The following is a 27,738-nucleotide window of genomic DNA, read 5'->3' as shown; positions in this document are numbered from 1 at the left end:
TGCTCACAGTCTGAATGTTACCAACAAAGCAAACTTTTCCTTTTGTAACTATGTTGTTACAAAACTAACTGCCGTAAGAAATAGGAAAGCAAAAATTAAACTAGAAAAAGTAATTTCTCGAGAAATTACGTGGGAGAGCTGATCTGCTGTCGCAACGATGCCAAACGCTGATTAAGCTGCTGACGTCAAAAAGTTGACTACGTCCAAAAGTTGACTACGGCAAAAAGATGAAAACGATGAAAACATTGACAAAGAATAAAACTATGACAAAAGATGGCGATTTAAAAAATTCCTAATTTGACCAAGCTGAAAAGATGTCAAAGATTAAAAAGTTGACCAAGGTGCATTGTTGACAATCATAAATAAGCTGACTAGCTTTTTGATTTGAAGAAAGTATTTGTAAATAATTACCTAACTTTGTAATAGTTTAATACCTATTAAAAATTTACCAGTCAGAAACAAAAATCTTGCCATTTAGGGTAATAAATTACATTGGTGCTTTTATTTTGAAAGGTTTTAGAGGTTGTGTGTGAGTGATTACTAAACTATAAAATAGTCATTAGATAGTCATAATATTTCATTCAATAGCAAGAATAGCCCTATTAAAGCAAAATATTTAGATTAAGCCCTTTCAGAATAAAAGCACCCTAATAAGTGAGTGGTTATTTACTGAACTCTAAAGTAGTCTCATTAACAATTGGTATGTATTCAGTATTCAGAACCAGAAATTTTCTAATCAATCTTGCCATTAAAGGTAATAAATTGTAATTGGTGCTTTTATTTTGAAAGGATTTAGAGGAAATGTGTGGGGGTAATAGCGTAACTGTCAATTAGTCTTTAAATAATCATAATTACTTATTCAAAGGCAAAAACAGTGCAGTTAAAGCTAATAATTGGCATTGCTGCTTTTATTTTGAAAGGATGTAGAGGAAGCATGTGTGGGTAATTACTAAACTGTTAATCTATCTTTAAATAGTCATAATTACCCATCTAAAAGCAGAAATATTGCTATTAAAGCAAATTATTTGGCTTGGTGCTTTTATCTTGAAAGGATTTAGAGGAAGTGTGTGCTTAATTACTACACAATCCAATAGTGTAGTTGAGTAATCAGTAATAAGCATGGAACTGCTGTCTACACTGAGCATCAGGAGTTTGACCTGTCAGTGACATCTGCAGCTGCGCCGTCGCCATGGAGACGAAAGGCGGGAAAATCAGGCTCACTCTGCTCTGTAAAAGCAGAGTTTCACCCTGTATAAACAGGCTTGTTCCAGCTAAACCATGATAGTTATCACAAAGATTATTTCATTTTACGAGTCCCAAGGCTTCAATGAGCAAATGGTGTGAATTTTATGTTTGAGGACAAAAGTTTGTAGCAACAGTCGCAATTTCAAAATACGTCTCCTCTGTTTTTCTCCCCAGACGTCTGCGGAAAATTATCATTAGAGTCTATGGGAGAATTTCGGGATCTCTCTGCGCTTTGAGGTTGATAGCGACTAAAGTATAGGTCTGAGGGTAAAGCCAGACACATCATTAGAAAGAAGACAAGTATGACTACGATTTAGTGAAAGGATGTAGAGGAAGCATGTGTGGGTAATTACTAAACTGTTAATCTATCTTTAAATAGTCATAATTACCCATCTAAAAGCAGAAATATTGCTATTAAAGCAAATTATTTGGCTTGGTGCTTTTATCTTGAAAGGATTTAGAGGAAGTGTGTGCTTAATTACTACACAATCCAATAGTGTAGTTGAGTAATCAGTAATAAGCATGGAACTGCTGTCTACACTGAGCATCAGGAGTTTGACCTGTCAGTGACATCTGCAGCTGCGCCGTCGCCATGGAGACGAAAGGCGGGAAAATCAGGCTCACTCTGCTCTGTAAAAGCAGAGTTTCACCCTGTATAAACAGGCTTGTTCAAGCTAAACCATGATAGTTATCACAAAGATTATTTCATTTTACGAGTCCCAAGGCTTCAATGAGCAAATGGTGTGAATTTTATGTTTGAGGACAAAAGTTTGTAGCAACAGTCGCAATTTCAAAATACGTCTCCTCTGTTTTTCTCCCCAGACGTCTGCGGAAAATTATCATTAGAGTCTATGGGAGAATTTCGGGATCTCTCTGCGCTTTGAGGTTGATAGCGACTAAAGTATAGGTCTGAGGGTAAAGCCAGACACATCATTAGAAAGAAGACAAGTATGACTACGATTTAGTGAAGTAATTACGTTGATAGAGTAAAAATTGTGGCTGTAGTGACGAGTTAGAGACAGAAGTTCTGTCTTAAAAAAGCGCACCTTCTCACTGTAGCTGTGACATCACGCACTCTAGCAGACGCAATACACACTAATGGAAAAGCTGAAAATTTAACAAATACCACACGATATTTAAACGCTCACAAGTCGAAAACTATAAAAGATACGAGGACGCTGATTTACACAGAGAACGCTGAAAGATGATAGACGCTTTTGACGTTGAAATGACGTTTCTACGCCAAAGTATGACGATGACAGAAGCTGACGAAAAGAGGCAAGTTGACAAAAAGTTGAACGATGATTCCCATAGACGACCATTATAAAAAAACGACGAAAAACGTTGAATAACGTTAAAAGTTGAAAAGCTGAAAACGTGAAAAGTAATAGCCCCCATCTCCTAAAGACGACACACGTTTAGAAAGTTGAACGGCGATTCTACGACGAAGCGTTGACGATGAAAGCGACCGAAAAACGGGGCGAAATAATAATAATAATAAGAAAAATAAAGAGCGAAGATATCAATAGTGTGAGAGCTGTTCAGCTCTACCACTAATAATGCAGGCAAACGTATAACTCAAAAAAACAATAATTAAATTAGAACTCTCAGGCCCGATCCCAAGCAGACGTCTCATAATGAGATACTGAAGTTATCTAGAAGTGATCTACAGTATGAGGTAAACAAATTTACAAAGAAACCGAAAGCTGTTGAACTTTGTCATTTTCAGTATATATCTCAAATCTTTATTTTTCATGGTTATGATTTTACTTCAGAAAAAGACTTTCACATTCATGTCCTCCTGAGATTTAAAAAGACACTAGGCTAATGACACATCCTGATTCTTAGTCTTAGGTCTAAAGAGAGACCTGCATTTACTTTGCATACTGGTAGTCAGGTCAGAGGCTGCTGTCCTCTGTGTAGCTACAGAAGAAAAGATGATGGAGTCATCTTCTTACACCTAGCAAAAGCGTTATCAAATAACACATACAGTACTGTAGTGGAATTAGTTTGTAACTGTTCTGTCTGTTAGTTTCAAATTTTAATAAAAAACAGATCAATAAAAGAAGGTTTAGGGGAAGATTCAATTTCAACCCTGTAAGTTCAGACAGGATAGAGGAATTAAACATGCTGACTAAAACCAGTCAATTAAACAGTGTTAACACAGTTACTATCAGTGTGTACATGAATGTTAAAGACTTTATCTGTGCTAAGAAGTAAATCAGACAGATAGTCTGAAAAGACTGTTTCTGAACAGGAAGAAGGTCAATGACTCCTAACTGTCATTACGGTGCAGAAGGAGGTGAAGTATATGCTGTACTTACAGTATGTACTGTACATATGGAGTCTGTTCACATTCTGACAAACAATCTACTGTAGACTACATTGTTCTGGGTGTTAATGTTGTGTTTTTGCAGCTTTGAAGCTCTAAGGTGCAAAGTTGCAAAATGTGACACTGTTAAAAATGGACTTTCCCTAATGAGTTGGACTATACCTAAAACAGCCTCCATATTGACAGTAACATAGGAATAATCCTAACCCATAAGACCCATTACCTAACGGAGACCTGCACTCACAAAACCCACAGAAGAATGAAAAGAACTGGAGGAGTAGCAGAAAGATTGGGTGTCTAGAGTTGAGTTGAGTTCAACATACCAGCAATGTGCTTCATATGTGGCTTGTTCTACAGTAAATACCCTCACTCCAATGGCAAAATACGTGTGCCTGAACAGCTCCTCCCAGGAAAAGTCAGTTCCATGATGGAAGGAGCGAATGTCACAGATGCTTTTTATTATTACAGTAAGTGCTGACACCTAGTGAAAAGCCTGAACTTATTATTTATTGTGTTTTGTACAGGTCAGTCGCCAGCGAAGCAAAAAAAGAAAAAAATCTCATGGCGTAAATAAGGGCAAAATTATATTATTTGTGCCAATCAGTGCTTTCAGAGAGAGAGTTGTCGTCAAATGCAAAAGATCCAGTAGGTGAACATCAACAGTCACCCTGAAGCATGTCTCTGTTGATGTCACATGATGGCGATTCAGTCAGCAGCACAGCGCTAAGTATGTCGGACACGTCCCATAGCCAACAACCAATCGCAGCGGATCCAGCCAGCTTCGGCTGGAGGAAAGAAACATAGACAGACATGACTCATTTTCAGGCCACTTTGAAGGTTTTGTTGATAAGGTCACTGAGATTCTGGAGGACGATCACATGGGAACTGCACACAGTGGTTTGGGTTCTAAGCACAGATGAAAGGCGGCAGATACATTAACAAGTGGCTCCATGTCCACTTATCCAGACAGGTACATGTAACACACAAATCTTCATATGGACACACACACACTGTTATCTCATAGGCTGAGAGCAAACAGAGCAGAAGAAGCAGAGTTTGTGGGATTGGTCCACTGAAGCCCTGAGCGTTGAAAATGGAGAGTCCCCACTTTGATGTGAGATGTATTATTCATCCCAAAGTTGTATTTTGGGCATTTAATGTTTGAAGGAAAGCAGGAGACGTGTAGCTGAGTGCTCTGGCTCTGTATTATCCCACCTCTTTCTTTCATGTTTCTAATGAGCAGGAGCAGCCTTGCAGCTCACTGAAGGTCTCTGCCTGCCTAGTTCTGCATGTACACAGCCTGGATACTAATCCATAAAGCCTTTAGACTGCAGTATATGCTTCACGCTGCATGGAAAGAAACGTTTATAGCACCATACAGCCCCAATGTAAATGACGTACAAAATAAAATAATAATTTGACCACTGGGGAATAACAACTAAAATGACAGTGCGTCAGTGAGATTTTACAGTGAGCTTTGTAGGAAGAGCAGGAGAGTGAAACACAATTAAAAGTTTTGAACGAATAATATGGATCTGAACGAGCCATGAAATTGTGAAGCAACATCAAAGTTAGCTGGTCAGTGCCAGATCAGAATCCAATACAGGCTAAACCCCAGAACTCAAATAACTCTCAGTCTAATGGAAAATGAGTTGGCAATGTACAGAATACGGCTCTTGGTTCAGAATGTACGGGAGGTCGCATACAGTATAAAAAGGGGGGGGTGTCACACAGACTCCCTTTCTCTTTTCTTGTGGATTGGTTTTGGTACTGACCATTTTTAAGTTTTTATTGTAACAGTTTTATGTTTGCATTGATAAAGACTGAGCTTGTTTATTGCTGCCACTGAGACTGTGGGTACAAAACAAGATGGCTGACCGTTACATGTTACACTTATGAGTGAATGAGGAGTGAGTCAGGCCCTGGCTAAGTCAACATGCTCTTTTCAATCATAGTTTGATATCAGGGTTCATGTTACAGTAAATCATAGCGGATCGAGCTTTACCTGCTCATGATACAGTTCTGCTGCTTTGAAACCTGCACCACCTTTTCATTCTAACAAACCCTTTTTTTATTCTTTTATCATGATTTTTTCCCAAATGGTTTATGAACATATGGCAGTTACAACTCTGTTGTTTTTTGCTCCTCCAGACTTTAACAGATACCATCTGGTACTAATACTACAATATTACACTTCATACAATTGATTGTGAAGTTTGAAATTTTGAAGGTATCACCTGTTTTGCACCTGTGTGACTGGTGTGTATCATTGTATTATTGTGTCCAGCTCAGTGAACATGTTACAGATATCCTGTTACAGAGGATTAATTGAGGGTTTTGGTTTCTAGTGAAACTACTGTATATACAGAAAAAAGAAAGAAATACACATTTGAGATAGATTTTTATCCATTTATCACCTCAGTGCAATAGGTCAGTGATATCAGCCACACAGGGTATAAAGAGGAATCAAAATGGAGAAATGCCACATTTTGTCTAAATGTTATGAAGCAAAGACTTTGTGTAGCGTGGAATTTACAAAACACTGTGTTTGATGTGAGACCTAGACATGGTGGAAGACGTCGTGAATAAAAGGACAGAAAACAGTAGGTTTTACATAGTGAGGTGGGAACAGCCAGTCCATTGTCAGCCACGTGTCGCTGGCTGGGATTGTGGCGGTGTGTTGGTTTTGGGGCTTATGTTGCTCTTTGCTTGTGAGAGCATTAGCATAATCTGTCCAGTTGATTATGTTTGGGCAGCAGTGACATACAACTCTGGCCCTGTGATTAGGCTGCGGGGCTGTCAGCCAAGATGGCGAAAAGCAATCAGCAGAGCAGATTAAATGTGCAACCGCAAACAAAGTGAGGGAGGCACAGCCCACCAGACACCGAACACGCCAGGTCCCCTCTGTTTGCCAGAATGGGTCGGGACATTCTGACTGACAAGCCGGTTAATAGAACAGCCCATCACCTTTTTGTCTCAATCTTATGGCTGATAGGTTTGAAGTTAAGCTGACATGATGGAGGACATGGAAAGACATTCTGTAAGATAGGAAGGTGATATATATTTAAACAAAGACATCCCATTATTATCTAAAATGGTCACCGTGCAGTGTGACAACTTTTCACACCCACTGTGAACATGTGCCCCAAACCTGGTGAGCGCAGGATGTAATTTCAGTGCCACGTACACACTGCTCAGTGGCACTTTGGCCTCTGCGTTCATTCCATTGTCTGGCAGAAACGAAGAATCGTAAATCTTCATGACCTCAGCCAAAGCAGAAACCGATGACACCACAATGCCCCTGTGGCTAATAGGTACTGATGTGGAGGAGTTCCTCTGTTCGTGCAGGCTGATGCCACAGGTGAGTTTGTGACGGTGATGCAAACCCATTCAGGTCAGTTTGTAAAGAACTTTCAGTCATACCTTTAATACTATGACTAGCTGCTGCCTGACTTACCTCATACAAGTTCAGTAAATTGTTTCAAACTCATTTATCATTGAATCTATGTGGAAAATGAGGAACCTGAGCAGAAATACAGGTTCTACAGGAAGGGTTAAACTGTTTGAGGCCATAACTAGTAATGACTGCTTGAGCTTGAACCAGAGAAACAATTCACCACGACTTGAATGGACGATGTTAGGGGTTCAGTCATCCAAAGAAAGTGTTGGAAAATTTATTGGGTTTTGAGCGCTTGGTGACTGCTGTGATTATTGTTGCTGGAAGTGGTTTATATGGCCGGAAAGACGAGAGTCTAAGCTTTGATGTGTAGCATGCGTGGCTGAAGTATTGGGGCTGGACTGTACACACATCTTATAACTCATGGGGAAGTGGGGAAAACCCACCTGGGAGTTTGGTGAGAAGTGTTAAATGGCAAGTTACTGTAAACAGAGAATGACTGAGCTTAAAATAGACGTCTCTACACAGTAGGAGTGGGCGGATCGATCCTAATATCGATAACATCGATACCAATGCAAATATTGATATCAATAAATACCCTGACAAAAATATTGATACTTGAGTTTTTACTCCTCTATGCACTAGTGCCTGTGTGTAAGTGGCATGCCATACAAGCATGAGGAGGACACAGATGAAGAAAAAAGATGGAAGCAAGAAAGCGTAGCAGAGGGTGGTGTTATTGCCTAAAATGAAACAACGGCAACCTGTTCCATCTGCAAAAAGGCTGTTAAATATAGTGGCAACATCACTGATTTATAATATATATTTTGGGATTTATTAAGTCAATATTACAACTTAAAACAAAAAACAAAACACAAAATCTGAAAGTAATGAAAATGTATTTATATTTGATAATGCATTAATTGTCAAAAAAGTATCGGTATCTGTATGGATATCAGCAATACTGGTCTAGTATTTATTTGGTATCAGGTTGGCATCAAAGCTTGCAATATTGCCGACCACTACTACACAGACATTTTTATGCTGTTGGGCATACGATTTATCGGTTTAGAATATAGACCCTGTGAATGCCTCCTCATCTGAACTGCTCATCCTTATACGGCCTGTATGGGGGCTTTCCCATCACAGGCCTCTATATGCTGTACAGACACACAGGCGCGCCCACACACACTTCGCGTAACTTAGTCTTCAATCAACCTGAATGCTTTAGGCTGTGGGAGGAAGCTGGACATCCCCGGGTGAAACATGGAGCCCCTACACAGAGACTCATCCAGGAATCGTACCATTGTTGTCACCCAGTGGGACTTCAGTGGGAACATGCTGAAACAAAACAAAGTTCATGCAGTTTGTAGTTACAGTTTATTAGTTACTTTAAAAACACACCCGCATTTTTGGTTTAGCTACATAGAAAGGTGAATTTTAAAAGGTCGATCTAGTTCCATAAGCTGTTTCTGCAGCCTTTAGCTCATTTCTTTTTCTTGTTGTGGACGAAAACACAGGTTGCTTCAGGGTTTGTGCTCATTTCCTCTTCTACCTTTAAGATTTTTCTATACATTCTCCTGTTCTATCATCCTGTCATAAAGTGTAATAAGAAACCTTCAAGCATAATCTGCTGCAAACACCACCACCTCCCACACATGTATTTGTATCATCAGTGTGAGACAGACCTAAGCTCCATCCCCAGAGATAAATCAAGGAAATGAATGTACAGTAATACAGTTCTAGGAACCTAGTAAATTGCTCTTATGTAATTTTATCACAATTACCATCAAAGTAGGAGAATAAGGAACTATATTGTTTATTTTATTAACACATCACAATGGCTATTACTATTTGATGTACTTGTAAAAGCTTTGTCTTACTATTAATACAAGGAAACAAATTACTGCAATTTTAACCTCTCAATAACAAGAACCAAATTTCTAAAGGTTCATGCACATGCTTTTTTCATGCTAAAAGAATTGAAAAGAATAATTTGACCTTGATGACAGCAAAAGTCCAGTAGAGGAGTTCAACCATATGTTTGATCCACAATCTGACTCCGAAGTGCACTTCGACTGGCGCAAGGTGCGTCTAACTGGCAATTTCACATTTAATTAAATTTATTGATTTATATAATATGCAACTAGATTAGGGGCTGGTAACGCTAATAGTAATGGTTGCCAATATGCAACCTGATTTAATACAACAGAATATTCCTAACACGACTACAGCTTGTTTGGGAGCATAGCTCAATAAACTATGTTAAAGATGTCTGGCTAGAATTTAAATAACATTTTAACATAATAAGTTCTAAAGGATTCACTCAGTGTGTGATCAGCTAATCATCAAGAAACCACTGTAATAGGTTAAAAAAGCCACAGAAGAAAAATAGGCATCAAGCCCAAGTACACAAATGAAAATGGTTCCAGAAAAGATTAAAGCTTTAATGGCCTTGGAAAGAAATGAAGTTGGTCCCAGTTCTCTCGGGGCAATTGTATTAACAGATATTCATAAAATTTAGAATGTATAATAATTTAGAACTGGTAAAACAAAATTAAGACAGAACCATTGACTGAAGTGACGTGAAGACTGCTCTCATTACAAAAGGCTCATTACACGGTCAGCAAAGCAATGTGCCCTTGACTGCAAAGGGTAAACAAAAGTCAGAGACACTCCTTCATTCTGGGTCTAGACCTGATCGAAAAAGCACGAAAAGGTCCAAATTCATAACATACAAACATTTGTGTAGTAATTTAGTGGAATCTACACGTGGTAACCAGACTAACGTTCAGACTCCAGATGCGTCAATATGATTGGGATTATTCAGACATGTGGCTCAATCATCTTTATTGGCTTGTGTTTTATTTTTCAAGTATGCTTTAGCCAGAAACCGTGCCTGTGTGTAACTGCAGCTCTGGGAATGTGCCAGGCTTCTCTCTGGATTTACTGCAGCATGCTGAGCCCCTTTGAATCAGATTTTCTATTCCTTTAAAGGGACAGGATTTTTTTGTTTTGCTCGTGAATCTTTTAGATATTTTTGTTCTGCCAAATGAGAAAATGGCTTATTCTAACATTACTAAAAGGAGGGAGGGTGTTAATGTTTCTCAGTATTTATTAAAATCAAGAGAAATGTGATTGTCAAGTGTAAAATCCAATCTAAAAACAAGACCTGTGAGAAAGAATTAAGGTTACCATGAGTTCATCAAAAGCTATTACTGCCATGTCTGAACTATATACACACTCACATTCTCAACTTCAGGCTTTAAGGAAATATCTTTCAATAGCCAAAAATTGTACTCGTAACATTAAAAACCCTTAGGATTAATTATTTGTTTATTCATTTTTTTATGAAAATAATAGTGTTAAGTTAAAGCAGCCTTGAGTAAGGGATCGTATCTGAGGTAAAGTCTTTGCATCCTGGACTGTACTATGTTTGACTATTTCATCCAATGGTTCTTTTTGAAGATATGTGAAACACATATGAGTCAAGCAGAAATCCCATTATACACATGCATGCATGCCATTACTGCTGGAATAAACACGGCGGTTTTCCTCCAGGCTGTTTTGCAATGAAATAAACTGATGAGCTCAAAGGGACTTACGATCGATTGGGTGAATTGATCACCCCCTGGCTACTGACAGAATGTAAACAAATCCCTGAATCTGGGGAGGCAGGCTGATTTCAATTATTTGAATTTTAAATCAAACAAGTGAATTGCCGTGCCCTAGTTTTCAAAGAGCTCTTCTGGTTTCAGCATGCATTATAATAAATTTTATTGCAATGCATGATACTGATGGGCTGGTTGTGATTGCAGCATACAGTACTTGGATCTCAAAGCAGTGTGTCTTCGTGGCTTTGCCTTTTGACTTATTAAAGAGTCAATCATCACAATAAGCCACTTTTCTTAGATCCGCTAATAAAATCTACGCCACCACCAGACTAGAGGACGTTGTTTTCCACCTACTCTGCCGCCCCAATCATTTAGTCTGTCAGCCAGACGGCCTAGTGGCCCAATGAAGATTAATTATGATCCCGTTGTCAACAAGTGAAGCAGAGTAATGAGATGTGCTGCACGGTGAGCTGGCATTCTGTCGTCTTCCTCCCTGTCACACAGTATCGTATTTTATCCCTGCTGCCCTGCCAAAGGTCCACCCTCGTCCTGATAGTAGAGGAGACAGGATGAGCTCCTGCCAGTATACAAGCTGGTGGATACCCAGTAACAACCTCAATACTATGTTTTTGACTTTGACTTTTTGTGCCTTCACTAGTTGAACTCTGTGTTTTTTTATTATTTTATTTTTCAAATAAAAAGGGAAAAACTGTCTTAGCTGCTGCATATCTAAGCAGCAGTTGCAGTAAATTGCTTCCTTATAATTCTCAATATCCTAATCTCTGTGGAGTGTTTTGCTACCCTAGCTTAATGTACAGCACTATCTTTAGCTTAAATTACATTTACTACTCATTTCTCTGTAAAAACATTTTCATATTGTAAATATTCCTAAAAAAGAAATTAGAATGAAAGCCATTAATAAAAGGGTTAATAAAGATGATGTGTTTCTCATTTTGACCTGTTCACAGGACTGAATGCATTCTTTTGTGAATGTGTCTGCATATACTGTACTGTAGCTTGTGCCATGTACTGTAACGGTTGATTTAGCATAATATGGGCTTCTTAGTGAGTTGTGATTGTTCAGCCAGTGTTTGCTATGGATGAAATCCAAAACAGCATCAAGTCCATCTTTACAGTACATGTATGTACAGTAGCAGCCTTATGCCAACCAGTGTTGATGCCATGTAAATTAGCTCCTGTCCAGGCTCATTGTCAGAATCACTGTTCCAGTCAGTTCTGGTGGTTGGTCTTCACATGCAAAGAGGCTGCAGTCTTATACAGCATGCAGCTTTTTGTGAGAGTGGTTCAGGCATTTGACCTTTATTGTTTCATGCTTTAGTTTATGGGATAGAATGTCCAGAACACTGTATTTGTTACAATATCAGCCTTTCTTTAAACTACAGTGTAGTGACATTTCTTTGTGACTTTAAATGTCAAAGCTGAGCAACTGCCGAAAAACAAAAGCCAGACTCTTGATAAAATGACTTCAAAAATATATGAATGTGATTTTTAAAATCTTCTTTCTACAGATGACATGTTGTTGGCAAACTTAATATTCTGTGCCTTTACAACAACAATTCAGACCTAAGGTGTTTTTCACCAACTCTTGCTTTGTGTTTTCTTGTGAGGTGACAGAAGGTTATGCTTTTGGTTTGTATTAGAACTTGTTACGGGGATTAACATAGTGTTACCTTACATACATAACCTAATAAATCAACACTGCAGGAACAGAGACTGAGGATAAGCTTACTTTATGAGTGTAGTGATTATACATGTACTTGTACTTAGACACTGTGTAGTGCAAACCAGTAATTATCCATCACTTAGTGACTCGGTAATAACCACAACCACACAATGTAGTGATTTAAGACTCCACAGGAGCTTTAATCCCCTGGTTTTGTTCAAATTCATTACCCTTCAGAAAGCTGTGAAGCTGTAATCTTTTACTTTTTTTGTTTTTTCACTGCATAAATTATTGAACTAGCATTACTTCTTGTAATAGAAATTTTCTTTTTCCTTTTTAATACTTCAAATGCCCTTTGTAGGAAAGCCTCAACAAAGAATTAATGCCTATATTGTCAGTGCTACTGTGTAATTATTAGCACATCTACTATTTGCAGTGATGGCCAAAATAACCCAATGCTAATCACTGTAAATTGTATAATCTAATGATGTAAATGATGAGAAATTTAAAAAAGAGATTTCAATTGGTCAAAGGTAGCCACAATAGAGTCAAGTGGTGCAATGAATGTGTACAATATATTATTGATGTATGTGAAGACCTGAAATTGGAAATTAAAGATCTAAGAAACTCCAGAGCTGTGGGGAGGTAATTCAATATGCATTAACATTGCTCAGTTAGAATGCTTGCTTAAAATAGTGTTAATCACAGGTTAAATCTGTTACCTGGGTACATGAGCAGCTTCAGCTTCATTCAGCATTTGCATTTAATTACAGTTCTAGACATTCTTGAACAGGTTATGTCACAAAACCAATTCAGGCTAATAAAATATAAAAACACTTCATCCTTAAAACGAATACAAAGACCAAGCATTCCTTTTAGTATTCTTTGTTGCGTTATGTGTGAAACATCACTATGACAGCCAGCTACTACTTGTGTTTGCTGTGGAAATGAAATTGCCAATATCCTAGAAAGTCCAGTTAAAGTTCTGAAAAACTCCAGATTATGTAGAGTGAAATCACTAGAATTTGAATATCCCTACTTACATTACTAACCAACCAATACTATGGAGAAACAGTGAGAAGAAATAAGCAGGGTTCATTCAACCCATTACCATGCTGCTCACAAAGACTGACATTATCTTTATATAGCAAATAGTCCTAACTGTAATACTGCAGTTAAATGAATTGATTAGTTATCACTAACATGCCTTCCCAGTCTTCGCCCGGCTCCAGGATGGGAAGCCTACCCTTAAATGACTTTTCTTCCCATTTAATTAAAAAGCTTATTGAATGGAGATGAATTGACTGATAACATCACTACCTCTTTCCTGACCTCAATTTAGTTCTGCTCACCTCTGAAAATGGGTCTGAAGAACCTGTACGGGCATAAAAACTCACTTTGTTTTCATCTCTCAGATTAATTCATTAAATCCAACTCAGAGTTTGCATTTGCTTTATGTTTTGAACTGTTGATGGAGGATCCTTTGGTGCACTGCCAGTGGTCAGTGTGAGGACAGTGATTCATTACAAAACTACAATTTTCAGAAAATGATCATCATAATCATAATCATCGAAACCCTATTGGAATTTTAATTTGAATGTACACTACCATTCAAAAGTTTGGGGTCACTTAGAAATGTCCTTGTTTTTGATGGAAAGGCACTTTGTTTGCACTGAATGATTCAGAAATACACTGTTTACATCACTAATGTGGTAAATGACTATTCTAGCTGCAAATGTCTGATTTCTGCTGCAATATTTACTTAGGTGTATAGAGGCCCATTTCCAGCAACTGTCACTGCAGTGTAGTAATAGTACAATGTGTCTGCTCATTGCACCAGAAAGCCCAGATTACCAGATTACCTCAACAAATTAACATCTAGAATGCCAAAGGCCTGCAATGCTGTAATTGTTGCAAATGGCGGGTTCTTTGACGAGAGCAAAGTTTGAGGATTAAAACAGTATTATTTCAAATACAAGTCATTATTTTTAACCTTTTTAATTAGACTATATTTTCCATTAAGTTTACAACTTATGCTGATAAATAAAAGTGTGACTTTTAATGGAAAACACAAAATTGTCTGGGTGACCCCAAACTTTTAAACGGTAGTGTATTTCTGTATGGTAGCATTTCACTGTTAATACGCATTGCTTGTGCAATAAACAAGTAAAAGCATATTTGCTCTTTTTAATTTTTATTTTGCTGATTCATGTTCACTTCATTGTCCCTGGAGGTTAAGTGAGTGTCAGTTTTATGCACCCGCCCCCTCCTCCTCCTCAGTGCTGCTCTGCTCTACTGTCTGATACTGTTTCCTGTTGCAGTAATACAGCTTGCTATAGAACACACTCTAAACATTACAGACACAGGTCACCGAACACACATAACCAATAGCAGCAAGTATTTGGACTAGCATGTTACATAATAGCAAAAAGACAGTAACTGCTCTCTGCTTTAGACAGCAGGGAGACGCGATGCTGTGAGAGAACGCGAGACTCTGCGAGAACAGCACGAGAAATTCAACAAGGCGGCGCGACACCGGTAGTAAACAACAGCGCAACAAACTATCCGCCAATTTAAATAAATAACTACCTTATTTTACGGAAAATAATCAACCACCCTACCATTCTGGATAACACCGAAGAAAGTTTCGAGTATATCGACGAGTGCTTCGAGCGTCTGGTAATGGGGAAAAAGGAGACGGCTCCCAACAAGCGTTCCCGTCCGTCTGACTCACCTGAGTCACCTGGAGCTAGCTCGGCGGATAAAAACATCACGGACATCCTGGAGTCAATCGAGAAAAAAAATATCAAGCTTCGACGCACGTCTGGCGCTAGTGGAACCCCTCCACAAAGAGTTTATGGCCCTCCGCGACTCCCTGGAATTTAGCCAGCAGCAGGTGATTTCTCTCGCCACCGAGAACGAGGCCCTGAAAGGAACGGTGCAGTCCCTGACGGAGGATGTGGCTCAGCTAGCGGCCGAAAATAAAAAAATAAAAGAAGGCATTATCGATCTGCAGGTCCGCAGCATGAGGGACAACCTGGTGTTCTCGGGGATTCCAGAACAGGCGGAGGAAAACACTGAAACCACAATTAAAAACTTCATTAAACAACAGATGAAGATTCCAGCGGAAGTTGTCGACAAGATGGCGTTCCACCGTTCGCATAGACTTGGAGGAAGACGACCGGATGGCCAGCGCCCCCGACCCATCGTTGCCAAGTTTCATGACTTTAAGCAGAAGGGACTGGTTAAGAGCCGGGGCAGACAGCTGAAGGGAACCGACTACAGCGTTAACGACCAGTTCCCCAAGGAGATCCTCGACCGCCGCCGCCGACTGTTCCCCATCCGTAAGAGGTTCATGGCAGAAGGCTGCAGGGCTGTCATCAGCGTCGACAAACTGTACGTCAACGGAGAGCTCTACCGGGACCGGGAAGCAACTCCGTGGCTGTACTAGCAGGTGGTATGTAACAACAATGGTTTAATGTATAAGGTTTGTTAAAAAAAATAATAGATGCAATGCAACTATGTGTTATAACTTTACATCCAGTATTCAAACTCGTTCTCTCGCAGATGTTTCATGTAAATGTTTATTGTCATTCTAATGTCACTCACTCACTCACTTTGCAAAGCGCTCACCATACGCAATCACTCACTTTCCTTTCACTTTAATTTTCCTTCCCTTTACTCTTTTTCCTTCACCTACTTTCACTCCACACTGTCTACATCCTTTTCTCTATTCTTCTTCCACGTAGTCAGCCAGCTATGTAGCCCTCCAGCAGCCACACACAAACATCTACTGCACAGGGGAAACACGTGCACATACATAGATGACACACAACTCAGAATACACAGGTACTTAAGGTTAGCCACACACCTAAAGTCTGTCACACTACATACACACAAGACTAGTGATCCACAGCAGTCAGGTAAGATATGACACCACTGAAGATTGTCACTTGGAATGTACGTGGAATCAATAAGAAGGAGAAACGATTTAAAATATTTAACCATTTGAAAACCCTACAAGCAGACATTGTTTTACTACAGGAAACTCATATTCCCAAAATTATAAATTACACTCTGGCATCAGCAGAGTTCCCACATGCTTACTTAGCCGGTTACAATTCTAAACAAAGAGGGGTCGCCATCCTGATAAATAAAAAGATTAACTTTACTCATAACGATACCATTGTAGATCCAGAAGGGAGATATATAATCATTAATATCTTGATAGGAAACATTGAATATTGCATAGCTAATGTGTATGGCCCTAATGCTGACGACCCCTCTTTCTTTCACAGCTTCTTCACATCACTGTCTGCTCACTCTGGTTCCAAACTTATAGTAGGAGGGGACTTTAATTTAGTATTTAACCCAGAGTTGGACAGGCTAAGCAAAGCTGTGAGCAACAGGAACTGGCAATCAGTACAGACCTTAAAACAGTACATGGATGACTTTGGTCTCTGTGACACATGGCGTTCTCTTCATCCTACATCCAGGGAATATACCTTTTTCTCACCAGTTCACCACTCTCACTCCCGTATAGATTATATTTTAGTAAATAACTCAGTCTTACAAGATGTCTCTGACACCAATATTCACTCTATCACAATCAGTGATCATGCACCAATGTCCATTTTGTTGATTAAGACAGCCACACCATCAACCAGGAATTGGAGGTTTAATACATCATTACTCAATGATCAAGACTTCATCAGCTATGTCAGGAGAGAATGGAAAACCTTTATAGAAATCAACGATACACCGGAAATCTCACCCTGTGTTCTTTGGGAGACTGGGAAGGCAGTTATGCGCGGTAGAATTATTTCATATTCATCACACAAGAAAAAAAAGGACATGTTACTTGAATTAGAATTAGAGCAAAAAATAAAATCTCTAGAGATTAAATATGCAGCCTCTCCAACCAATGATGTCCTAGAAGACCTAAAGAATCTAAAGCTGAAATTAAATAATATAATTGATTGCAAAACTCAGTTTCAGATAGACCAATTACGCTGGGAGAACTTTGACCATGCTAATAAATGTGGTAAATTTCTAGCTAAACCAATTAAAAAATAATAAAGAGAAACAAATCATCCATTCAATAACTAATAAGGAAGGCAACATTACTTGTGATCCCCATGAAATAAATGATACCTTTAAAAACTTTTACCAAGAGTTATATACGTCCCAAATAGATCCACCCACCTCAGCCATAGAGGCGTTTCTGAATAAACTAGAACTGCCAAAGCTAAATGAAGAACAATCTACAACTCTAGACTCATTGTTATCTTTGGCAGAACTACATGAAGCTCTGCAGGAGATGCCCAATAAAAAAGCTCCAGGACCAGATGGATTCCCAACTGAATTTTATAAAGAGTTCTGGTCCATGCTGGCACCCAGCTTTTACAAAATGTTAGCTGAAATTAAACAACAACATTCATTACCCACAAATATGAATTCTGCCTTCATAAGCCTGCTCCAAAAACCAGGAAAAGACCCTACACTCCCATCGAGTTATAGACCAATTTCACTAATAAATGTAGATCTAAAAATAGTGTGTAAAGCACTTGCTAGAAGACTAGAAAAAATCACTCCATATATAATTCACTCTGATCAAACAGGCTTCGTTAAAGGTAGACAGTCAACAAACAATATGAACAGACTAATTAATTTAATTGATTATGTCACCATCCATAAACTAGAGTCAGCCATCGTCTCCTTAGATGCAGAAAAAGCTTTCGATAGAGTAAACTGGAAGTTTCTTTTAAGCCACTCTGCACAAATTCGGCATTGGGGAAACATTCATAGACTGGATCCAAATATTATACAACTCAGCAACGCCGCAGTCAGAACAAACAACCCAGATCTCACCAAGGTTTAATCTGCATAGAGGGACAAGACAGGGCTGCCCGCTGGTCCCCATCACTATTTGCAATATTATTGAACCTCTAGCCGCAGCAACTACGACAGCATGAAGGAATTACTGGAATATCGACCAAATCAAGTAAATCATAAAATAAGTTTATATGCTGACGATGTGTTACTGTTTCTCCTGGAGCCACAGACGCTCTTCTTCCTACAACTATCAGCCTCATAGATGAATTCTCAGGACTTTCAGAGTACTCTATTAACTGGACCAAATCTATAGTGCTACCACTTAACCTTAAGGTGACTAACATCTCCTCTACCACACTCCATTCAGGGAACATTAAATACTTGGGCATTGAATTGTCGTCTAGGCTATCAGAGCTTATTGATCTAAACTACAATCCATTATTAAAACAAATAGAAGCCAACCTCAAAAGATGGCAGTCCTTACCCATTTCACTTATGGGAAGAATTGCCACCATAAAAATGATGATCCTGCCAAAAATTAATTACATATTTTCAATGATTCCAACTCAGCCAGCCCAGGCGTGGTTTAAGACATTAGACTCCTACATCTCACAGTTTTTGTGGAAAACCAAGCCACCACGAATTAGTTTAAAAACTCTCCAAAAATCCAGACGCTGCGGCGGCCTAGAACTACCTAACTTCCACCACTATTTTCTTGCCAATAGACTGAACAATGTCCACAAATGGATAAAACCCATGCCAGCAGACTCCTCCTGGATAGACATTTAACAAACATTTTGTGGAAATATTAAAGTTGCAGATCTGCCCTTTATCAGCACCAAAATCAACATCATAGTTGTTACCAGAACATTAGCATAAAAGCATCTCTGCAAGCCTGGTGGGGGTTTCTTAAAATTAATGGGTCTTCGCTTACTCTTTGCCAAAACACACCTCTATGGAACAATCCAGACATCATACAAAACAAAAAGGCAATACACTTTCCAACTTGGCATATCAAAGGGATAACACATCTGAAACATGTTTTCACAAGAGACAAGTTTAGCTCTTTTGAAGAACTAGTGTCTCACTATGAAATCACTAGTGCCAATTTCTTAGAATACCAACAACTAAAGTCAATACTTAATGCAAAAAGTAAGAATACTGCCATCCACATGCAACCACCACCAGTAATAGAGCGATTTATTGATATATCAGGGAAAAGGACAGTATCCAAAATCTATATCTTAATTTCCAATGTAGACCAGACAGTGAGCCTTCCGATCTCTAAATGGGAAGCTGATCTCAATATCGCCACTAATTACACGTTCTGGAATAATATATGTTCTAATTTATAAAAAAAACAAAAAATAAAAATGTACAACTAATACAATACAAAATTCTTCATAGAACTCACTATACAACACAAAGGATGTTCCAAATGGGTCTCACAAACTCAAATATTTGCCCTCACTGTACAGATAACACAGCAGATAGATTCCTACATGCATTCTGGTTCATGTTCACCTGTGCAGCAATTTTTGGCAAAGAGTATGTGAACACCTGTCAACCCGTTAAGCTGTCCAATCCCAGCAGCCCCTGCACTTTGTCTTCTAGGAGATCTAAGTGGGCTTGATCTAGAGGACAAACTCATCACACACACTTCTTTCTGCCCCTCTGTGTCGCAAGAAATCATCCTCATGAACTGGAAAACAAAAAAAAATTAAGCATTACTCAATACCTGAACAGCTTGTTAGATATACACCTTAGAACACATTGTCTGCTTCATCAAATCAATGACCAAAACTATACTCTGATTGATTCCATTTTCCAGGTAAAGATGCGTGGGGCTCGGTGCTGATGCGTCGTGTCTGGCAAAGTGGTGGGGGGGTGACTGGTGGGTGGTGGTGCCTGCCTGCCTAAGGAACCGGGACAAACGGGTTGGTGGACTCTGGGCTGCGCATGGGTCCCATGCGGCGGGGTGTGGTGACTGCTGAGACCGGCGGCCTGTGCCGGGGTGGGACCATTTGAGGGTTGGCGTGTGCCTGTCTCCGGGGAGCCGGAGGCGGGCCTCCCTGCCGGTGTGCGGGGGGCGAGACCTGGGGGTGGAGACCCTGGGTGACCTGCGTCCGGGGGACTCCCTCTGTGGGTGCCTGCCTGTGCCCGAGGGGTGTCTCTCCCCTGGGGCGCTGCCCCTGCTCGGGTGGGGCCGCTGCCTGCCCTAGCGGTCCGACGCCCTCTGGTAACTGCTCGGGCCTGTTTGCAGGGGGGGTTTGGCGTACTACTCAGGCTAGAACCTTCATTGGGCCCTGGGCGGAGGCTGGCCTCAATGCACAACCGCAGAGTATGTGTGTGGGTTTGAGTGTCACACTACACGGGGCGAGCGTGGGCATACTTGAGCGAGAGAATGGGTAAGTGTGAAAGAAGGGTGGGATTGGCTCTGGCTGTGCTGCGTGGTGGCGCCTGGGCAGTAGTACTGCGGTCCCTGGGTCTCGGCTGTCCCTTCCTGGCTGGGGTTGTGGGGGGGTGGTGGGATAGGTAGCAGAGCCAGTCGGGAACCTGGCTCTGCGGACCCTGGCGCTCTGCTTCCCAACTACATTTCTCCGCATTCATCCACTTAGGTCTGCAAGGGGTGTCCTGCTGATGGAGGGACCGGGCTACTGGGAAGTGGTTCCGTCCCTTCCAAGTGGGATGCTCTGCAGTTTTAATTGCATTAGTCATACACACTTGTCCAGGAATCTGGGGCTCCTTCCGGGGGGGCCAGTAGACGGAGCCTTCCCATTGATGGCTCTGTCTGCTGGACCCCCCGGAGAATTGGGTATCTCCCAAAGTTCCTCATACTTAGCTACATACACATACATTTAGGGCCGGGGTGGGCTCTTTCACTGGGGCCTGGGCTGAGGCCAGTTGTGGCCTCGGCCACTGGCCCTGATGGAGATCACCACCCAGTTTTAACTGCAAAAAGACATTTAGGGCGAGGGGGGGCACTGTCCGGGGGACACACCCGTCAGCCAGCGGTTGTGCTCCTGGAGGTGTCACCCACCTTCAGTGCACTTTAGTTCCACACACTCACGTCCAAGCTGGGTTGCAGGGTTCTGGGGGACCTTTTTCTGCTGCCCTCTGCCTCCCCCGGGTTGGGGGGGTTGGTCGGGGCTCGGGAGGAGCTGCGGTCCCTGCCTGGGGCCACATGGACGGCAGGCCGGAGACCTACCCTCCCCACGAATGTGATCAAGCGAATGGTGTGGGTGCGAGAATGTATCTGAGAGTGCATTGGTTCACGTATGATTGACTAGTTTGTTGTGAGAGAGTCTATGGTGTGTGTGTGTGTTGATGTGATGATGTGTGTTGCACATGTGGGTGGGTGTATGCGTCTGTGTTTGTGTGAGTTGGTATGCGTGTGGTGCGGTTGAAGTGTGGGGGGTCCGGTTCTTCGCCCGGGGTACGATGATCGTCTTCCTGGGTGGTCTCTTTTCTGCTGACCCCACCAATTGCTGGCCTTGTGCTGCAGGCCGCTGTAGCGCCAGGGGATGAGGTTGGGCCGATGGGGTAGGCCCCGCTCCGCCCATGTGGGGGTGGTGGACTGGGGGCGGGCCCCACTCTGGGCGCGGGGGCATCTTCTGGCGGGCTCCCTACGGACCGTGGGTCCTCGGGCTCTACTCTCTCAGGCCGACCCTCCCGCCAGGGGGAGTGTTTGCCCCTGGTTCTCATGGGGCGGACAGCGTTGACCCCCGGTGGCCCACTCTGGCCTCGGGTGCTGTCTCTGTGGCTGCTGCAGCTCTGCCTGGGGGGCTCTGTGTGGGCGGCTTGGGTTGCAACACCTGCCCTCCTGGAACTGAAGGTGTGTGGGCTCCCTGGCTGCTAGGATTCTTTCCTCTGCTTGCTGGATGGGCGTAGGGGCGGAGCCCCTCACATCACCCTGGCTTCCACAAGTGGCATTGTTCATGCACCAACGTCTGCCTCACCCTTTGGGTGAATAATGTTAAGCTACAGCCTTACTAACCTTGTAGTGGGACACTTTCCAAATCCAACTGTAAGTATTATTGATACTTATCACTACCAATATGAATAATGTGTGAATATGGAATTTGTGGTGTTGTATGTCATGACTTTTATTAAGTAGTATGGGATATGTATAATAATGCACATATGTATGTATATTGTATGTATATGTTTGTATTAGTATGTGCACATACCTTAGCACTATTATTGGTATTAGTATTAATCTCCAAGGTAAACCACAGTACAAAAATTGTTTAGTTATGAATGTGTTAGCCTAAGGTACATCCATGCTTCTTATTTATTTATTTTTTTTTTTTTGCTCCGATTGTTTACTTAACAGATTTGCTTGGTTTCAGCAGCTGGTTGCACCCCTTAACCCCCCCCCCCCCCCCCCCCCCCCCCCCCCCCCCGCATACACACCCTAAAGCAGAAACCTAACCTGTCCACCAACACAGCAACATCACACACATTTTGGATTAGCTAAATAAACCATTAAATAAACCATAAATCAGGAAGAGTATATATATTCTATATATACTCTTCTTGTTAAAGCAAAGCTGTCCATCACAATGTGGCATTCAGTGTAATATATGCTGCTTGCTAAACTGCTGGACAGAACAAGAAAAAAAAAAAAAAAAAAAAAGACAGCATTTAATCAGAAGCAGTGTGTTTAGCACTGAAGCTCCTCTCACAGTCCAAAGATGTGCAGGTACATGTACTGTAGCATCAGGCTGAAGAAGCCATTATAAATGTCAGACACTAAAATAAATTTAAATTTATAATAATATGTATGATCATAGTAAACATTATATATATTATAAATGTTATTTGTACAAATAAAGCAGCTCTTTTACTTTTATTCTCACGAAACTCCAGAAACATGTTGAGCTTCAGTATTTCAGACCCAGTTAGAATGCAGCCAGAACCCAGAACCCAAGGTCACTCATTGCCTGGAGGAAGAAAGTAATTTGTGCTGCAGCCAGGCTCTTGACTGACAGCCATATAAAATTAATGCTCTCTCCCATTCTCTCATGTGTCAGCACCCCTTAACTGGCCACTCTTCAGTAGGTTGATTGAATGGTAGCATCACTATTAGCCAATCAAGCTGTGAGTGACTGCAGCTCGGGAGGCAGAGAAGGGAAGTCTGTGTCCTTGAACAAGACACCAACCTGCGAGCTGCTTGTAGTGAATCCGGCTAGTGCCTTAAATGAGCGTGCATGAACGAGGAACAAATTGCTCATCAAGGAACATAGGAACTACCCATGTAAGTGCCTTCAATTTACTACAGTACTTAGGAAAGAAGTTCATGGTCACTAAGGTATAAGAAAGTGCTGCAAGTGGTTTGTCTATAGACCATGGTGTATAGTACAGTACAGAAAAAAAAGAAAATCAACAAAGGCTTCATCTCTTATTACTTTTTGACAGGCTGCTGTGGCGTCTTCTTGGGATGTCAGCAGGCATTTTGTTACCTGGCACTGAAGAAGATGAAATTACTTTGCAGCAGCTGCCTCCTGACAGCGGGCAAACACTTTAACAAACACTTCTATAGATCAGATGAGAACGTAAAGACACAGACAGTTGTTATAGGTGTTTAGGTTGGACCTGTCAGACACAGACCAGACTGGTAGTGTAACTCCATAAGCTGTACTGTATGTACTGTAGGACAATGTATAGAACAATGGCCACTGTAAGTATTAGGAAAAAACAGCAAAAAAATGAAACAAAAATAATCTGAAAACCAGATGAACAGTGTCATATTAATAACTTTTAACAGCTAATATCAAGGAGGTGACATATCTTCGATATTTTTCAGTTCATGAGAAACAACATCATCGTTGAACTGACAGATGCATCCTGTTCTTTGGGTTCACTAAAAGCGATAGATACAGAGGTCTAAGAGGCTCCTCCTGTCCATGAATTGATCTTCAGCATCAGACAGCTCTTACATTCTACTGTATGTCACAATATCCCAAGTCAATTGCGAAAAGTACAACTTGTCACTGAAATGTCACTGAACTCTGTGCTGCAAAAACATTGTTGCAGGATTAATTATTTCATTGTTTATCTTAACCTAACCCTGATTATTTGTGTCAGATCCCAACATAGATGACATCAGACTTGATGTTTTTGTAAGCTGAATGTACTGACACTAAAAAGTAGCTCTCTTAACTCTTTTAAGTTTTACTCATCAAATGGTCATGTAGTTACCTTGGTTTCATGCTGTTGAGAAGAGGAATGTGCAAATCTTATCCTGTCATTTTCATTCAACAACAGGACATAAGGATGGGAATCTGGGGTCACTGCTTGTCTCCTTTGGTTGTGCGTACTATGGCACTTCCACTCTATTATAATTGCTGCTGGTAGTGCAGCACTTACACTTTTTGTTTGAGTGCTGAATTCTGCCACTTGTACTTATAATAATCAATTGTGTTTCAACAATGAATGTGGAGAGTATTGTAAAACACAATAACACAGTTAACATGCAGAAAGGAAATGAGTCATATTCATAAGTGTGATGTGTACACAAACAAGACATGGAAGAGAAACACAACCATCCTCCGACATGTCAGATGCAGACGCAGACATTATGCAGTGTACTTTGATCTGTGCTACTACTCACATGGCACATTTGCATGAGATGACCCTGTTTCTGTCTGTGGTGAGTAATGGCTCCCTTGTTGCTCCATTTGGACCAGGCTGCTTTATCTTCCCAGGTTTGCAGAGGCAGAGATGGTGCTGCTCAACACAAACTCTACCACCTTTTCATACAACCAAAGGGCATTTCTCAGCCCCACATTCCCTTAACATTCAGTGTCCTGAATAACCGCTGAAGCAAGGCCTTCGTTCCTGCTTTTATATGACAGAAATGTCAAGTGGTCCCGATTTCCCACTCAAAGCTAGGTGATATATTATCTCACAAATGCAGCCTTTGGGATATATATTAGAATATTTCACTCTGGCAATTCATCATGTAAATGTTGTTCCTGTCTGCCAAATTGCTCAGTGAAATATTAAATTGAGGTACAGCAGGCACTCAATTTTTGTCAACAGATGAGCATGCTGAAGTCAGACAGGTTCAAACGCCAGAAGGCCGAAACCGCTGTTTAAGACCATCTGGAGCAGGAATCCAGTTGGGGAGGTCCCAGTTAAGATGTATTAGCTAATGCACAGCACACAATACTCACACTCAGTTGAGGAGTGTGTGTGAAATGGTAGAGCACTAATAAGTGTTAGCACAGTAAATGCAAACACTTCTTTCAAGTGAATAAGCACAGCACAGCTGATGACAACTAAAAGGAGCATTAATGTGCAATTACAGGTACTGTACAGGCTACTACCTCCACCCAGTGTGTTGTCATGGTCACCTATCTGAAGCTCAGGTCTCCAGCAGAAACGAGCGCAGAACTAAAATACTTGAGTTCTTGTTAATGAAGAGAGACTGTGAACAAATCAGATTTTGCAGCACAATGAATGCAAAGAAATGCCCTATAGATCCTGGAGCACCTCTTACTGTACATAGTCAGAGTAACTTTAATTAACCCGCCTGCTCTTACATCATGTTCTTCCTACTGGAGCTGTACTACAGTATATGATCCAGGAAAGTCCACACAAACATGGAGAGAAAATGCAAACTTCAGACAGAAAGAACAAGACTAGCCCTCCACTGGACCACACACCTCTACTGTACATGTGCTGTAAAACTTTAAGTACCCCAAAGTTGTTTTCATACTCTGCAGTGCTTCCAACCAACAAAGCTATAGCCTGTGTCATATACTGTAGTGGCCTTGGGTATGTGTGCTCAGCTTTTTGGTTGTGAGTCCCTGTTTGACTATTTGAAAAGAAAAATACTATTTAGATGTATATAATGTTTTTATTGGTGGTGTTTCTATTACTAATTTAAGCTTTCTTATGATATATACAGTAGCAACACACACACACACACAATGTGACACTGGATGTAAGACATGATGGAATAGAGGAATCAGAAGTAACATTCCCTGGTGGGTAATGAGGGCTGCTCTGGGTAATGAGGCCAAACCAAACACAACACAGATGACAAAAACAAAGTGATGTGTTGAATCTACACAGTCTTTACTTGGGAAATGACATTTCTCTTGTGACTGATCCAGAATTTTAATAACTGGGAGCCACGGGGACATTGTTGAGTGGAGTAGAAACGATATGGGGGGTGGGGTTGGTGCATACAGTTGGCAGGGCTCCAGGATATTTATCTTTGAATCATACTGCCAATTAAAAGACTTGGAAAGCAAATAGATCCATAAATACACAAGAGAGTTCTCAGTAGCCTGAGGTCGTGTGAACGAGAAAGATTCATTTATGAAGCCGCATGTCACTACAAATGAAATAAGGCTTCTTACTGTAATTGATGTCAGGAAGGTAAGGAGACACGTCCAAATGTGGGCCTAGTCCTCTGAGACTTTTCTGTCCCTGCTACTTCTACAATTCAATAACCCTATGGGCTTGTTTCTAAAAAAAGCTTTACTGAAATAAGTGAAGAGAAACGTGTCTTGACCAAGAGAATTTCTTTCCACACATTGTTCTCTTGTACATTTAAATGTAAATTGATGCAGCTGCCCACACTCTCACAAACATACTGTAAGGTAATAGCAGCAGGTGAGTGTTATATGACACTGCTGCTCCTTTTTATACTGCAAGTATTAACATAAAAAACGTTCTGTACATTATCTTTTAACAAAACTATTTATAAATTAAGAGGGCCATCATGAAATATGAGGCTTCGTAGTAAATGAAATAAAGGCAACATGATCTGCATCTGGACAAATTGCAGAGAAACCACAAGCCCTTTAAACTGCTGAAAATGGTCAAACCTACAGCAGATAAAGACTTTAGCTCACCACTAAAGTGAATGTTAGATCATGATGACCCAGCAAAGATGGGCTAATTCTAAAGGTTTAACTTGGGAACCATGTTTGTGTGTGCAGTTTCTGAAAGATACTAAACATCCAAACCATTACTGGAAGACTTAATATCTCAGCCAGAAGACCCAAAACAATGATCGATCTTAACTCTGAAGCCTATAAATCCACAGTGAGCTGATTGCTGTAATATTCACCCCCAAACCTAAGAAATGATGTTAAAGATCTTAACTTATTGCATAGTGTATGAACATTTTTAAAGGGTTTAATCACAAAGGTGCATTGCTCCACTCTGCATGTACAGTATGTTTATGCTGTTAGTATAGACGCTGTGGAGCCATCAACTTCAATTCACACCTGTACAATTAAATCACAAACACTTTCTTTAACACACTAACATTTGCATAAATCTCTGAACCTCTACTTAACAATTCTCTATATGCTGATGCTTAATATAATAAAACCAATACAGATCCTAGAGAAATCATTTTGTTAATTTTTTGGTTTCTGTCTGGAAATTCATGTTTTTATCTTATGCAAAATAAAATAAACATGTGAGAACCAAAACATTTGTACCTTCAACAACTTTTTTTGAGAATGGTTGCATTTCCTGACAGAATTGCAAGCGTGAAAATATTTTTGGCCATGGCTGTAAATTTGTATTTATATGTGTGAAAAATAAAAGTGAGGTGTTTGTCTAAAATCTAATTCTGTCACAGTGTCATTATGTATGAATT

The 27,738-nt window shown here is 40.6% G+C and overlaps 1 protein-coding gene across 5 annotated transcripts in view; it reads left to right on the top strand.

Moving 5' to 3' along the window:
• LOC114846794 (inactive dipeptidyl peptidase 10-like) overlaps nt 1–27,738 on the top strand; it is a 130,063-nt gene that overhangs the window by 52,655 nt on the left and 49,670 nt on the right. The window lies entirely within an intron of this gene.

The sequence above is a fragment of the Betta splendens genome, chromosome 21 (genome assembly GCF_900634795.4).
Source record: "Betta splendens chromosome 21, fBetSpl5.4, whole genome shotgun sequence".
Classification (NCBI taxonomy): domain Eukaryota; kingdom Metazoa; phylum Chordata; class Actinopteri; order Anabantiformes; family Osphronemidae; genus Betta; species Betta splendens.
Note: the sequence above shows the minus strand (reverse complement) of the source record. Positions and strands in the feature narration are given on the sequence as shown.